At 54.9% G+C, this 11,914-nt stretch overlaps 1 protein-coding gene and 1 long non-coding RNA gene across 10 annotated transcripts in view; one reads left to right on the top strand and one right to left on the bottom strand.

Moving 5' to 3' along the window:
• Positions 1–784: 784 nt before the first annotated feature.
• LOC149917636 (uncharacterized) lies at positions 785–4,533 on the bottom strand. Its single transcript, XR_016467951.1, has 3 exons — positions 4,458–4,533; positions 2,508–2,612; positions 785–1,716 (listed from the first exon to the last, which is right to left on the bottom strand). It is a non-coding gene; the product is annotated as an uncharacterized LOC149917636 (long non-coding RNA).
• Positions 4,534–7,579: 3,046 nt separating this feature from the next.
• MAP4 (microtubule associated protein 4) overlaps positions 7,580–11,914 on the top strand; it is a 120,060-nt gene continuing 115,725 nt past the window's right edge. For 8 of the 9 annotated variants that reach the window (XM_031608287.2, XM_031608288.2, XM_031608289.2 and 5 more), the window contains exon 1: positions 7,580–7,717. The gene's annotated coding sequence lies outside the window, so the exon portion shown is untranslated. The remainder of the gene's footprint in view (positions 7,718–11,914) is intronic. The other variant, XM_031608286.2, reaches the window with a different exon arrangement.

The raw sequence follows: 11,914 nt of genomic DNA, 5'->3' as shown, positions 1-11,914 counted from the left end.
CTCCCCTCCCTTCCCTTCTGAATTTTGCTTCCTGCCAAGACTTTTTTTTCCCATCAGATTGTCATTATTTTTGTGGTACGAACCATTGGGTTCTATTCCAAGCAGCTGGGTGCTCCCCCCCACGCTTAAAGACTCGTTTTTGGGAGATGAGTAAGAATTTAAATGGGAATTCTCACCCATAGGAAGGAGAGCTGCTGTCATTTCCCCCAGCTCTCATTTCTTTTTTAAGTGAGAGCAGAAGGAGATGTGGAAAAAACTGCCGCTGTTTGCAGCCTTGGAGCACAAACTTGGGATGCTGTCTGGATGGTTTTCCTCTGGGTGATGATGAAATTTCACAGCCATGTTTCCAGGTCTATTACGGAGACCCGGGAGAAGAAGGAATCTTCTAGAAACCCTGTTTTCTTTGTCCCTTCCAGAAAGCTTGGGTTTAACCACGCTGTAATTAAATTTTTATATGGCAGATTGAGTTTCATCCATCAGCATTTCCAAGCAACTTTCAGTGCTGTGCCATCCCCTGTGCTCTGCATGCAGCTCCCTGCCGCACTGCGTCCTGCAGCACCGACGTGCTCCCACCCTTCTCTTTTGGGCCAATTTGCAGCTGTTACACCTTTTTTCCCCCACTGCAATTTTGGATGTGAGAGTTCCTCGTGATCCCCTGACCTGTGGGCTCGCTGACTCTCTCACTTGTGCATCCCACTCTGTTTTGGCAGGCAGGGCTGGGAGCGCAGTCAGAAAAGCTCTCCGATCACAAGCCTGAAAAACTCGTCTTGGGGAGGCGGTACATTTGAATGCTTTGGAAGGTCCACGTCCCACGGCTCGGGGCTGTGCAGCTGCCAGCTGGGCAGGCCTCGTTAGCTGCTCCAAGGCAATCACGCCGCTCGGTGGATGTGTCCAGTGGTTCCTCACCAGGCTCCCTCTGCAGAGCCCACGTGCGTTTTGGGCCCTGCCTTCTGCCGTGCTGCGTCTGAGCAATGTGTGTCTCACCCAGGGCTGCACTGCTCCCTCCATCAGCTCACGCCGCAGGGGAGAGAAGCTTGTGATGAGGAAGGGCTGAGCTCCAGCCTTGCTGCTAATGTGGCCCTGCCTTTAATCCACGCCCTGAGCTTGCTGCTAGCCTGAAAAGATGTTTTTCATGCAATTTTCATGCGTGGCTCATATTTTAAACTGCAGCATACAAATGAAAGGTGCGCGCCCTTTATTTGCATGTCTGAACTGATGAGTGTGCAAAATGGGACCAGCAGCGGCTGTGCAGCAGGGGATGAGCATGATGCATGCAGGCTTTCCATCCCACGTGTCCTTCGTGGGCTCCATGCAAATGGACGGGCTGCCACATGGCAAACAACAACTGAGGCTGCCCTGGGAATTCCTCAGACAGCCGAAGTGCTCTCAGCCATTTCCACAGACCAAAGGCAATTTTGTGGGAGTTGGGTTTCCAGAGTCAATGCATCATTGCAGAAGGAGAAGCTGGACATTACTGTCGCCATCCTTCTGCCTGATCTGAGCAAAGGAATGAGATGCTAGAGATTTCAAAGCGAAATGACGAAATACAGTGAAAGAACTGGAACAGGAGTGAGTGCTGTAGGAGATGTGTGTGCATGGCAGAGTCCTGCCAGAGACTCACAGTGCTGTCACATCCCCCAGCTGGAAGAACTGAAGCAGGGTGGGCAGCCGTGGAGGAGAGGAGGGTGCATGGCAGGAGGGATTGGTCATGCTTACCTAATAGGAAAGGAAAGCTAGAAATTACATGATAGAAGCAAAGAAAACAGTGAATACCCTGCAGAAGCTACAGCAGGAACTTTCATTTTCTTTTTTTGTTGCAACAGAGAATCAAGGGAATTAGAAAGCAGCACATTCCCAGCTATTAATTTGTCCCAGGTAAGCTGTTGCCACAAGAAAGTGCTGCCAGTGGCTCATTACAGCTCAGAAAGGGAGTGACCGCTGGGTCCCAAGAATGTCTTAATGACCCAAGAAGAGTCATAATGAGTGGTGTGGAAAGGATATGAAACCTCGTGTCCCAGAGCTTTAAAAGAGGGCAGGATGATGAGATGAGAGGCAGGATGGGATTCGGCACGGGGCGATGAGCTCCTGACAAGTTAAATTGACCGTGTCTGTCTCTGCACATCTGGCACCAGCTGCCAACAGAACAAGGTGATGGGAAAAGATGGGAGCTTTTTGGCCTTCCACAATTCCCTGTTTTGTCCAAGCAGACAGCAGGTCTGTATAGGAAAGGCCTGCAGCCCTCCAGGCAGCCACATCTTCACAGCATCACAGAATGGCTTGGGTTGGAAGGGACCTCAAGGATCATGAAGCTCCAACCCCCCACCAATGCAGGGCCACCAACCTCCACATTTCACAGCAGCCCAGGCTGCCCAGGGCCCCATCCAACCTGGCCTTGAACACCTCAGGGATGGACGGGGCATCCACAGCCTCTGGGCAGCTGTTCCAGCACCTCACCACTCTCACAGCAAACAACTTCCCCCTCACATCCAACTGAAATCTGCCCTAACCTTCCATGTCTTGGTCTCACCGCCCTCAGATCAGCTCCTTCCACCTCCAGGTGAGTGACAGGAACGTCCCCCACTGACCTCTCTGTGCCTCATCTTGTAGCTGACCTGATGAAGAGTGAAGAGAACAGTGACATGAAAATGGTAACAAACCGGGCTCTGGCCTGGAGATGCTCCTGTGGGAGGGACCTGACCTGCACAAAACTGCAGGGACCCCGGAGCTTTGCATGCTGCTTTATTCCCTGGTTGCTCTTCTTCTGTCTCATCACTCAGCATCTGTCAGTTCTGCTACATTCAGCACGGGCTGGAAGCTCCTTGGGGCCTGAAGGCCCCTCACCCCGTCCCATCCCAGGGTGTCCAGGCACCAGGAGCAGGGCAGGAACAGCAAACCACAGCCAAAGCCACCAGGAGGAATCGAGCAGCATGTTTTGCACAGCGAGGGGGAAAGCAAAGCATCACCAAGAATAGAGCTGCACAGCATGGCAGCATGATCGAAATCCTCTCTCCCCAGTTTAGAAGTTTGAGGAAAATAATTTTATTGAAAGGCAAATCCTTTAATCTCCAGATATAAATCGGCAGAATGGCAGAATTACTGATGACGGAGCACATCATATAGGGCACGTACTGAGTGTCGTTTCCCTTTAAACAAACACAGGCCCTCCAGCTGTTAACCTATTTATAAAAGGTAACTCAAGGCTGCACAGGATCCGGAGGATATTTTCATTCTGTCATTACAGCACAGACTCAATTTTTCTGCCTTGGAATAATTGGGTGCAGTTTATGGAGGCCCAGGGTAGAGATGGGAGCAGCTCTGCCAGCCTGGTGCTAAATGCTAACAGGGGAGAGGGCCCGAGCCCTGTATGGCTGCCCTCCCGTGCTTAAAGAGTGCTGTGAGATCCAGCAACAAGCCCATGACCCCAGTGTCTGCAGGTTCTCTTCTTCTGTAGGAAATCAGGTTGCCCACAGCAGGTGTTGGGGTGCAGAGCTGTGCTCTCTCCAGCACTCCTGGGGCAGCAGAGCCCCACCACGGGTCCTGGCCTTGGTGCAGCACTGCAGAGCTCCCCACGGGGCTCAGATCAGGAGATCAGGGCCGTGCTACCTGCAAGGCAAACCTCATGACTGCCCAGAGAGACTCAACGGGTCGCTGGGACAGCAGAGATCCCCGGCCAAAATTCCATGCCTTCCATTACGCTGGAGTCAGCTCCAACGAGCACAACAGCTCAGTCTGCCTGGCAAATATCTGCCGGTGACACACAAACGCTGCTGTTGTCGCTGGGGCTGAGCGCTGCCTGACTGAGTGGTTGGGTAGCTTCTTGCATCCTGATTCATGATAGGGAAGTGGATGTGAAATGAGGGCTGGGGCATGGGAGTGAAAGTTGCAGGGCAGTTTTGTAGCAGCATTCAAATTCTGCAAGATGCTTCGAGGCATTCACCTTCAAAAGCACACAGGCAGCCACGTTTCCTGGAAATGAGAGGCTGCTGTGGGGTGATTCATTGCTCCACTCAAACGCTTCAGAGATCTAGCTCAACTTTTTTTTCTCTACAGAGGGTTCAGATCCACTGCTTAATAACTGCCTCTCCGATGAGCAATTTTGAAAGAGACCCCTCTGGAAGCTCTGCTGCATGTTTGAAATGAGTGAGAGATGGGAGGAATGACAGCAAAGCCTTCAGCAACGAGCGGCTCTGAAAGCAGCATCCCAGCATAGCCAGAAGCCCTCAGCCAGCCCTGCTGGGCTCACCCTCGGCTGTCATGGGTGCTGAGGAGTGAACGACAATCCCTTCATAAATGGGCAAGAGAGCTGCCAGCTCCTTCCTCTTTCTCTCCAAGGCTTTTGCTGTCCATGTCCTGGAATCAGCAGAGCCAAGCCCTGCCACATCACTCGGCGTCCTTAATTTGCTGTGGCTCCTATCTAAGTGGAGATGAATGTGCATTAACCAGAAACAAGCTCTTACTTTCCAGCTCCCTCGGTGCCTGCGTGTGACTCCAGGTGACTCATGCGATGTGAGCCAGGCCGGCCCTCAGCCCAGCTGCTGGCCCACCCCTCCTCCCTGCCAGACTCACAGGGATGGCCAGCAGTGACCCTGCAGGGACACGAGCAGGTTGTCCCCTTCCCTTTCTTCCCTTCACTTTCACTGTCTGGCTTGATGGAAAAGCAGAGCCATTGCCTGCCAAGCTTCTCTCCCCACAGCTCCTTCACAAAAATCAGTCCCCCTCTATTACCAGGGCAGACACACCTGTGGTGTCACATAGATTTTGGCCTCCCTGTGACGTGGAAGGTGGTTCCTGCTCCCCTCCCTTTCAGGCCATGTGAAGCTGAGAACGGGCTGAGGGGTCTGGCATGGGAAGCTGGAAAAGCAAGAGGAGAAGGAGGTTATATTCGTCTGAGGGAGAAACAAAGATAAATGAAACACTGAAGTTCTGCACGGGGGAGGCACAGAGAGAGGCTGCGAATGCAGTCTGTCCTTGAGCTGCTCCCAGAAAGCAAGCAACAGTTTAGATTTTAGGTGAAAACAGGGAGGTTTGGTACTAAACTAGATTAATAAAACGGCAATAGCTATGCTTGTAAGTGCAGTATCAACTAAGAGAACATATCAGTCAGTTGTTCACCTTGAAACAAGCCCTGCTGGGATTTCAGCCTGCCCTCACGTTGGTGGTTTCGGAAGAGTTATGAGAATTTATCTGCTCTGAGGAGAGATGTAGCTCGTACTACACACTGCTCCTTCAGGTCAGAAACGAGTTATTCTGTTCCTCAGATGTAAGCTGAGCTGTGAAACCTCTCCTCCATCCTGCTCATTCCGAGGCCAACCATAGAAACGTGACTGGCGTCAGCTGGGACAGGACAGGACCTAAGGAGATCAGGAAGCCTGAATCCCAGTGTAACGAGACGCTGTGCACAGCGGGATAAAAACCCACCCCGGATCAGGGTGTGCGAAGCATTGCTGCACAGGCAGGGCTGGGACAGAAGGATGCACTCAGCCAACGTGTGTGTGTGGCAGAGCAGTGGTGGCAGCGAGCTGTCCGGGCAGCAGTGCCACGTGCTGCAGGAAGATGTGCCTCCTTTCCATAGGAGCACAGCTTTTGGGCAGCTCACGGTCCGCACATTCTCATTTCATCAGTTCCACGTGCGGTGCTCTGTAGATGTTGGGATTGCGGGGGGCAGCAGTGACGTGCAGTTCAGAATGGACACATCCATCACTGGAAGGGCTGCTTCCTGCTTCGACTGATGGTAACTGTGTGTGCCTCGGTGGGATGAGAGCGTTACCAAAGCAGTTGCTTGGCAGAGTGAAGTTTGGGCCTTCTGTTGCCTTAAAGCACCGATGGTTTGGCTCCTGTGCGATCACTGCGCTGAAGACAAGGCTCTGGATGCTCACATTTTAAATTTAGGGAATAAATGAGGGGCTCAGTGAACAAACAGAGGTTCTTTCTGGAGCCCAAAGCAGGTCAGATGTACTCCCCAGTGCAGCACTGATGTAACCCACTGCTTCTTGTTACGTTACAGCCTTGGCACAGGCAGAGGAATTCCTGTCCTACACTAGAACCAGGGCTTACCCCTTCTCTGACCACACCTAGCAGAGGACAGAGGAGAATTTTCCAAGGAGGACAGAGGTATCTTTAAGGCTGTGCTGATCTGAAGCCCTGGGTAAGCTGGAACAGCCCTGAAATTCAAACCATCGCCAATCCTCCCAAAGCCATTGGGAAACTATTTTATCTCAAGCTTAAAAATAGCACATGGTAGAAGCAGTTGTTATGCATGTGCCTTTCATCGGGACACGGGGTTTCCCCTGCCTTGTCCTTACAGGCTGCGGCCCTGGAAAGGAACCCACACTCTCCAGTTTGGCAGGAGGGGTCGGGGGCAGAAGCTGCACCCTCAGCTCCACACGGATGGGGTGTGCCCCTTCCCACAGCCTGATGCAAAGGGTGTTCCCTCCTCCAAGTGACCAGACACGAGGGACACGCCTGTTTCTGTTTGGATTTAGGCATGCTTTGATTCCCTTATCTAGCAGGGCAGCGTGGCGTGTTCTCTATGAGATTTAGCAGCCCTGCAGCTCCCTGGGGCTGGGTGCGTGACACACAGACCTCACTGCCAGCAGGTGGGCTTCACCTCCTTCCTGCTCCTGGGTGAGCTCCCTATGGTGCGTAGGCTGCAGTGATTCAAACCTCGAAGCACAAAGGCAGAGGTTCCTCCTGTGTGGCTGCTGTCACTGGAGCCGTATCTGACAGCCTCACCTTTCTCCTCCCTGCTCCCCTCGGGGTTTCAGCCCTGTGCGTGGCAGCCACGCCTGCTGTGCAAGCCCTCCATCGCTTACCATCCTGCTGTCCGTACGTTTCATCACTGTAATGTGTTTTGCCACCCTGGATGCAAAGAGGGTCATCCTTCTGGATCGAACGGGTCATTCGTGGAGGTGAAATTAAGAATCCAAAGCAGAAGCACCAGCAGTGCCTGCCGTTTGGAACCGATGGCTGTCCTCACCTCACCTGGCTGGGCACCGTGGGAAGGTGAGGGGAGACTGCAGGGAGCCTCCAAGTGCTGGGGGAGGTTGTCTGCTGGAAATGGAGCGGGGTCTGATGGCGACAGAACGAGGGGGAATGTCGTCTGGGAGATGTGGGGTGAGGGGTAGGGGTGAGATGTGAGGTGTGAAGTGAGGTGTGAGGTGAGGTGTGAGGGGTGAGGTGAGCTGTGAGGTGAGGCGCTGGCACAGCCCGGAGCTGCAGTGCCCGCCCTGCTCAGCCCACGGCAGAGGGGGACCGCGATGGTCCTTGAGGCCATTAAGCCGTCCTACGATTCTGTGATCCCTACGACTCGACGATTCCAGCAGCCGGCCGTTCCTCCTGACAGGAAGCCGTCCCCCCCATCCGAGCACGACCTCCCCCGCCGCCCCGTGACCCCGCCGCCCCGCGTCCCCTCAGCCCCCCCCCGTTCCCGCCCTCTCCTCCCGCCCCTCACGCCGCCCCGCCCCCACTGCGCTGTCACGGCGGCACCGCCCGAGCCCCGCCCTTCCTTGGCCCCGCCCCCTACCCGCGCTCGCTCCGATTGGCGGAGGGCGGGCGCGGCGCGGCGCTATTGGCCGAGCGGCGGCGGGCCCAGCAGGGCGGCGCGCTCGGCCCGAGGCCAACGGCGGCTGTGCGGCCTCCCCCGCCTCCTCCCCCCGCCGGGCCCGCAGGGGACAGCGACACTGAGCGGGCGGCTCCGTCCCGGCGCGCTCCGCCTGCGGTAAGGGCCGCGCGGGCGGCGAGGAGGGGGTTCCGTTGCGGCGGGCGCGGCACGGCGAGGCGACGGAGGAGCGGGGAGGGGCGCGCGGGGCCGAGGGCGGCGGCTCCTGTCCGTATGGCGGGGGGCCGTGCCGCGCCGTGCTGTGCCGCCTCCCTTCGGCTCCGTGCGGCGCGGGGCGGCCCGGCCGTTCCCGGCGGTGTCGGAGGGAGCCGGCGGCGGGAGCGGTCCGCCGAGGGCTGCGGGGCCGCCGCCACCCGGGCGGGGGGGGCGAGGGGCTGCGGGCGGCGGTGCGAAGGGCGGGGCGGGGCTGCGGCGCGGGCAGAAACTCGGCTCTTCGGAGCCGCTCGGGTGCAGAAGGGCTGCGAGCTCCGCCGCTCTGATCGCGTCCGGACGCGCTGCTCCACGGCGGCCGCTCTGCCCGAGGAGGAATCGTCCCTCGTGTCCGGCCTGACCCCCCCGGCACGGCGTGCGGCCGTTCGCGGCAGCCGAGGCCGACCCCCGCCCCTCCCCCACCGCCCCCTCCTTGCGGCCGCGGGCTGCCCTGCGCCGTCCCGGTGCCCGCCGCGAGTGGCGGAGCGCGGCGGGGTGGCGGAGATCTCTGTGCGGATCAGAGCCTCCTGGGCGCCTTTGTGTGCGCGCATCTGGGTGCGCCCCGCTGTGCGGTGTGGCACGGGGCTGTGGGGCGGCTGCTGGGCGCTGCTCGGAGCTCTGAAGGTGCTGCTGTGCTGCTGAAGGCCGTCCCGCGGTGTGTGTTGGTGCTTTGTGTGAGCTCTGCGTCTGGCGAGGTGTGTGTGTGTGTCATGTTTGTGATCTGCTGGCGTATGGAGCCCGTTTTTACACATATAAAGGTACACTTTGTATGTGTGATGTATGTGAAGTAGATAATGATAATGATAACACAATTTTCATCTGTTTCCCCATAAGTCACAGAATCACAGAATGCCTTGGGTTGGAAGGAACCTCAAGGATCACGAAGCTCCAACCCCCACCAATGCAGGGCCACCAACCTCCACATCTCACAGCAGCCCAGGCTGCCCAGGGCCCCATCCAACCTGGCCTTCAACACCTCAGGGATGGATGGGGCATCCACAGCCTCTCTGGGCAGCTGTTCCAGCACCTCACCGCTCTCTTGGTAAAGAAAGTCTTTACCTTAACTTTCTAACAAGTTCTTTCCAAGCCAAGTTTCCCTTCCCAGGGAGCCATGCTCTCCGTCAGCAGTGTACCTGAAAGCTCCTTGAATAGCAAGAGGGACACTGAAGTGCCACCCTTGCATTTCAGCTGGTGGCCCATGAGCCCTGCGCAGTGCCTCCTCATGTCCTCTGTATGCAGGGCTTTATGTGAGGTTTTGCTGTGGCTGCCTTTTCCAAACAGAAGGAGCAGGCCTGTGCTGGAGGTCTGCAGCTGTAACACTGATGGCCGCGTTGTTAGGACTGAATTATTCCATCTGGTATTATGTATTTTGCTGGTATAATGCAGTGTACTGTTGTAATGTGCTTAACTTTATTTAAGAGAGACAGATAAGCAGTAATTCAGCAATATTTGAGGTTGCTGTGGAACTCTTATCAAAGTGCCTGCTTGGCTGGCTGAGTTGCTGGCGCCCCCACCTTCCCCTGCTGTATGAGAGCCACTGAAATGTCTGATTGTCCTTCTGGTTGTTTGGTGAATTCGTGACTTTTTATCCCCCTGGATCAAAAAAAGTGAAGTTTTCAGTTTTAAAAGTAACTCAGTTGAGTTTCTGTTGCAATAACAGCAATGCCCTCTGCTTTCTTTGTGGAATGAGGAGCCCTCAGCGAGGAGTGATTCTCCCAAAGGGAGAAGAATCGATCTGAGGCTGACTGACTGTAAGACTGAGGGGTGTCAGTAAGTCTGTCATGTGTGTCTCTACAGGAATGACACTGAGCAAAGGTGGAATAACACAGAGAAACAGAACAAAGAGTGAAAACCAGTGTTGTTCTAAAGGAGCAGCCAGTGGGGCTGCAGGGCCGATGGGATGTGACTGGGTTCCCATTCCTCAGCTTATTTCATGAGCTCTGATGAATACTTCTTTTAAACAAATAAATTACGTGTTCCTTCTGGAGTCTGTAAAAGGGCTGAGTCAGCCTTAGTGCTGGTGAATGGAGCAGTAATTATGTCTGAGGTCCCAAACCCTGTTGTGTTTTAGTGGTTGCCTCTCTTCCCCAGAAAGAAATGAACCTGAGCCAATTCTTATAGAGTTCAGGTCTGGTTTGTACCCATCAATTCTTCAGCCCAGCCCTGTGTAATGGAACAGGTTGCCCAAGGAGGCTGTGGATGCCCCATCCCTGCAGGCATTCAAGGCCAGGCTGGATGTGGCTCTGGGCAGCCTGGGCTGCTGGTTGGTGACCTGCACACAGCAGGGGGTTGGAACTGGATGAGCAGTGTGGTGCTTTGCAACTCAGGCCAGTCTGTGATCCTAATAAACTCCCCATTGTTATCTTCAAGCAGCGACTCAGTCCTTGAGTGATGTTTGTCTCTATGAAGCACTGATGTGTGTGCTTCCAAAGGCTGATATGTGCCACAGTTCTGACTAAGGGAAACCACTGGTCAGACTGGCTGTAAGTCTGTCAGGATGAATTCGAGCCACTTGCAATTCAAATGAAAGTGATGGTTACTTAAAAGACAAATAAATTACAGCTGTACCTTGTTTTAGTCTGAAAATATCCCAAATAATTTATTTTGCTCGTCCAGGCAAGGTGGAAGATGAAATTCAAGTCTCTTCCTCAGGGAGCTGGGAGCTGCAGGCCTGTTACTCATCACATTGCTGCCAGGCTGCTTTGGAGGGCAGGCTGCACTTGGTGTGAGTGCTGTGGAGTTTCAGAGGCAGACCTGCAGCTGATGCTGCTCTGGAAGGCAGATGCTATTTCCTGTGGCTCCGTGTAGATGCTTCCTGCCCCAGCTAAAATAGCTCAGTCTCTTGCTTAGTCAGAGGGCGGTGTGTGTGGCTTCCTCGTGTTATGGCAGTGGTATCAAACTGATTTTCTTTTCTTCGAGGCCAGTGAAACCTGCATAGAGCAGCGCAGGGCTCTGTGATCCCAGCGTGGAGGTGAGGCACAGCGGGTCGGCGCTCACTGCTTGTGTGCAGAGCTGGGCTCCCCAGGGATGGTTGTGCTCTGGGCTGTGCTGCTGGCAGCCCTGGGGATGGGTGCATGCAGCCAGCAGGCAGAGCTGTGCTGGTGGGGAATTTGCAGCCTCCCACAGCTCGGAAGCCAACTTCATGACTCGGTGTTTTGCACATGTGAAAGAATTTCTGGTGGGAAGGAAAGGTCAGTGGAATCGGTTGCTGTGGATGTTATGCAGATTTTTTTGCTTGGTAACAAAACAGTGAAACGCTTCTGGCTCGTGTGAGCACCCTGCATTGCTCACAGGGGGCTGTGAACCCGATCTGTGAGACTTCAGATGTTCCAAATCAGTTTGTGAAGTCATTTTCCTGATACTAAGCACAGAATCACAGAATGGCCCGGGTTGGAAGGGACCTCAAGGATCACGAAGCTCCAACCCCTTCTGCCACAGGCAGGGCCACCAACCTCCACATTTGATACCAGACCAGGATACTAAAGCTGCATTGTTCTGGGATTCTAAAACCAAAAGATTATGGACAGATGTTGGGGCGATGCTGAGGGAGTCTGTGAGCTCTAGCACTTTTAATAGGATAGCGTCAAGGGTTTGCTGGGCAGGATGCATCTGTTCCCAAACAAGCTTAGTCTTAAACCTCCTCACAGTAAACTGTTAGGTTCTGTGTGCTGTCATACATGCCCATATCATTGGAACAGGTTGCCCAAGGAGGCTGTGGATGCCCCGTCCCTGCAGGCATTCAAGGCCAGGCTGGATGTGGCTCTGGGCAGCCTGGGCTGCTGGTTGGCGACCTGCACATAGCAGGGGGTTGGAAATGGATGAGCATTGTGCTCCTTTGCAACCCAGGCCATTCTGTGATCCTTGTAAATGCTGGCAGGCCCAATAGCAGTGTGTTTGCAGCCACTGCTGTGCAGAGCACCAGAGGTGCAGTGTTGGTGGAAGCATAGGGCACCGCTGGATGCCCAGTGCATGTGTGTGTAAGTGGAGCGTGGTCAGGCTCTGTAGTACACACTCTTCCCTTGTTGTTCCTGCTGGCAGGTGGATGGTGGTGGTAATTCCGTGCTGCTGTAAATCAGTCCTCTCCTGGGAGCAGTGGGGAGGCTCTCA

The sequence above is a fragment of the Phasianus colchicus genome, chromosome 6 (assembly GCF_987193195.1).
Source record: "Phasianus colchicus chromosome 6, bPhaCol1.hap1.1, whole genome shotgun sequence".
In the NCBI taxonomy this organism is placed as follows: Eukaryota; Metazoa; Chordata; class Aves; order Galliformes; family Phasianidae; genus Phasianus; species Phasianus colchicus.
This window is presented reverse-complemented; position numbering and strand designations above follow the sequence as displayed.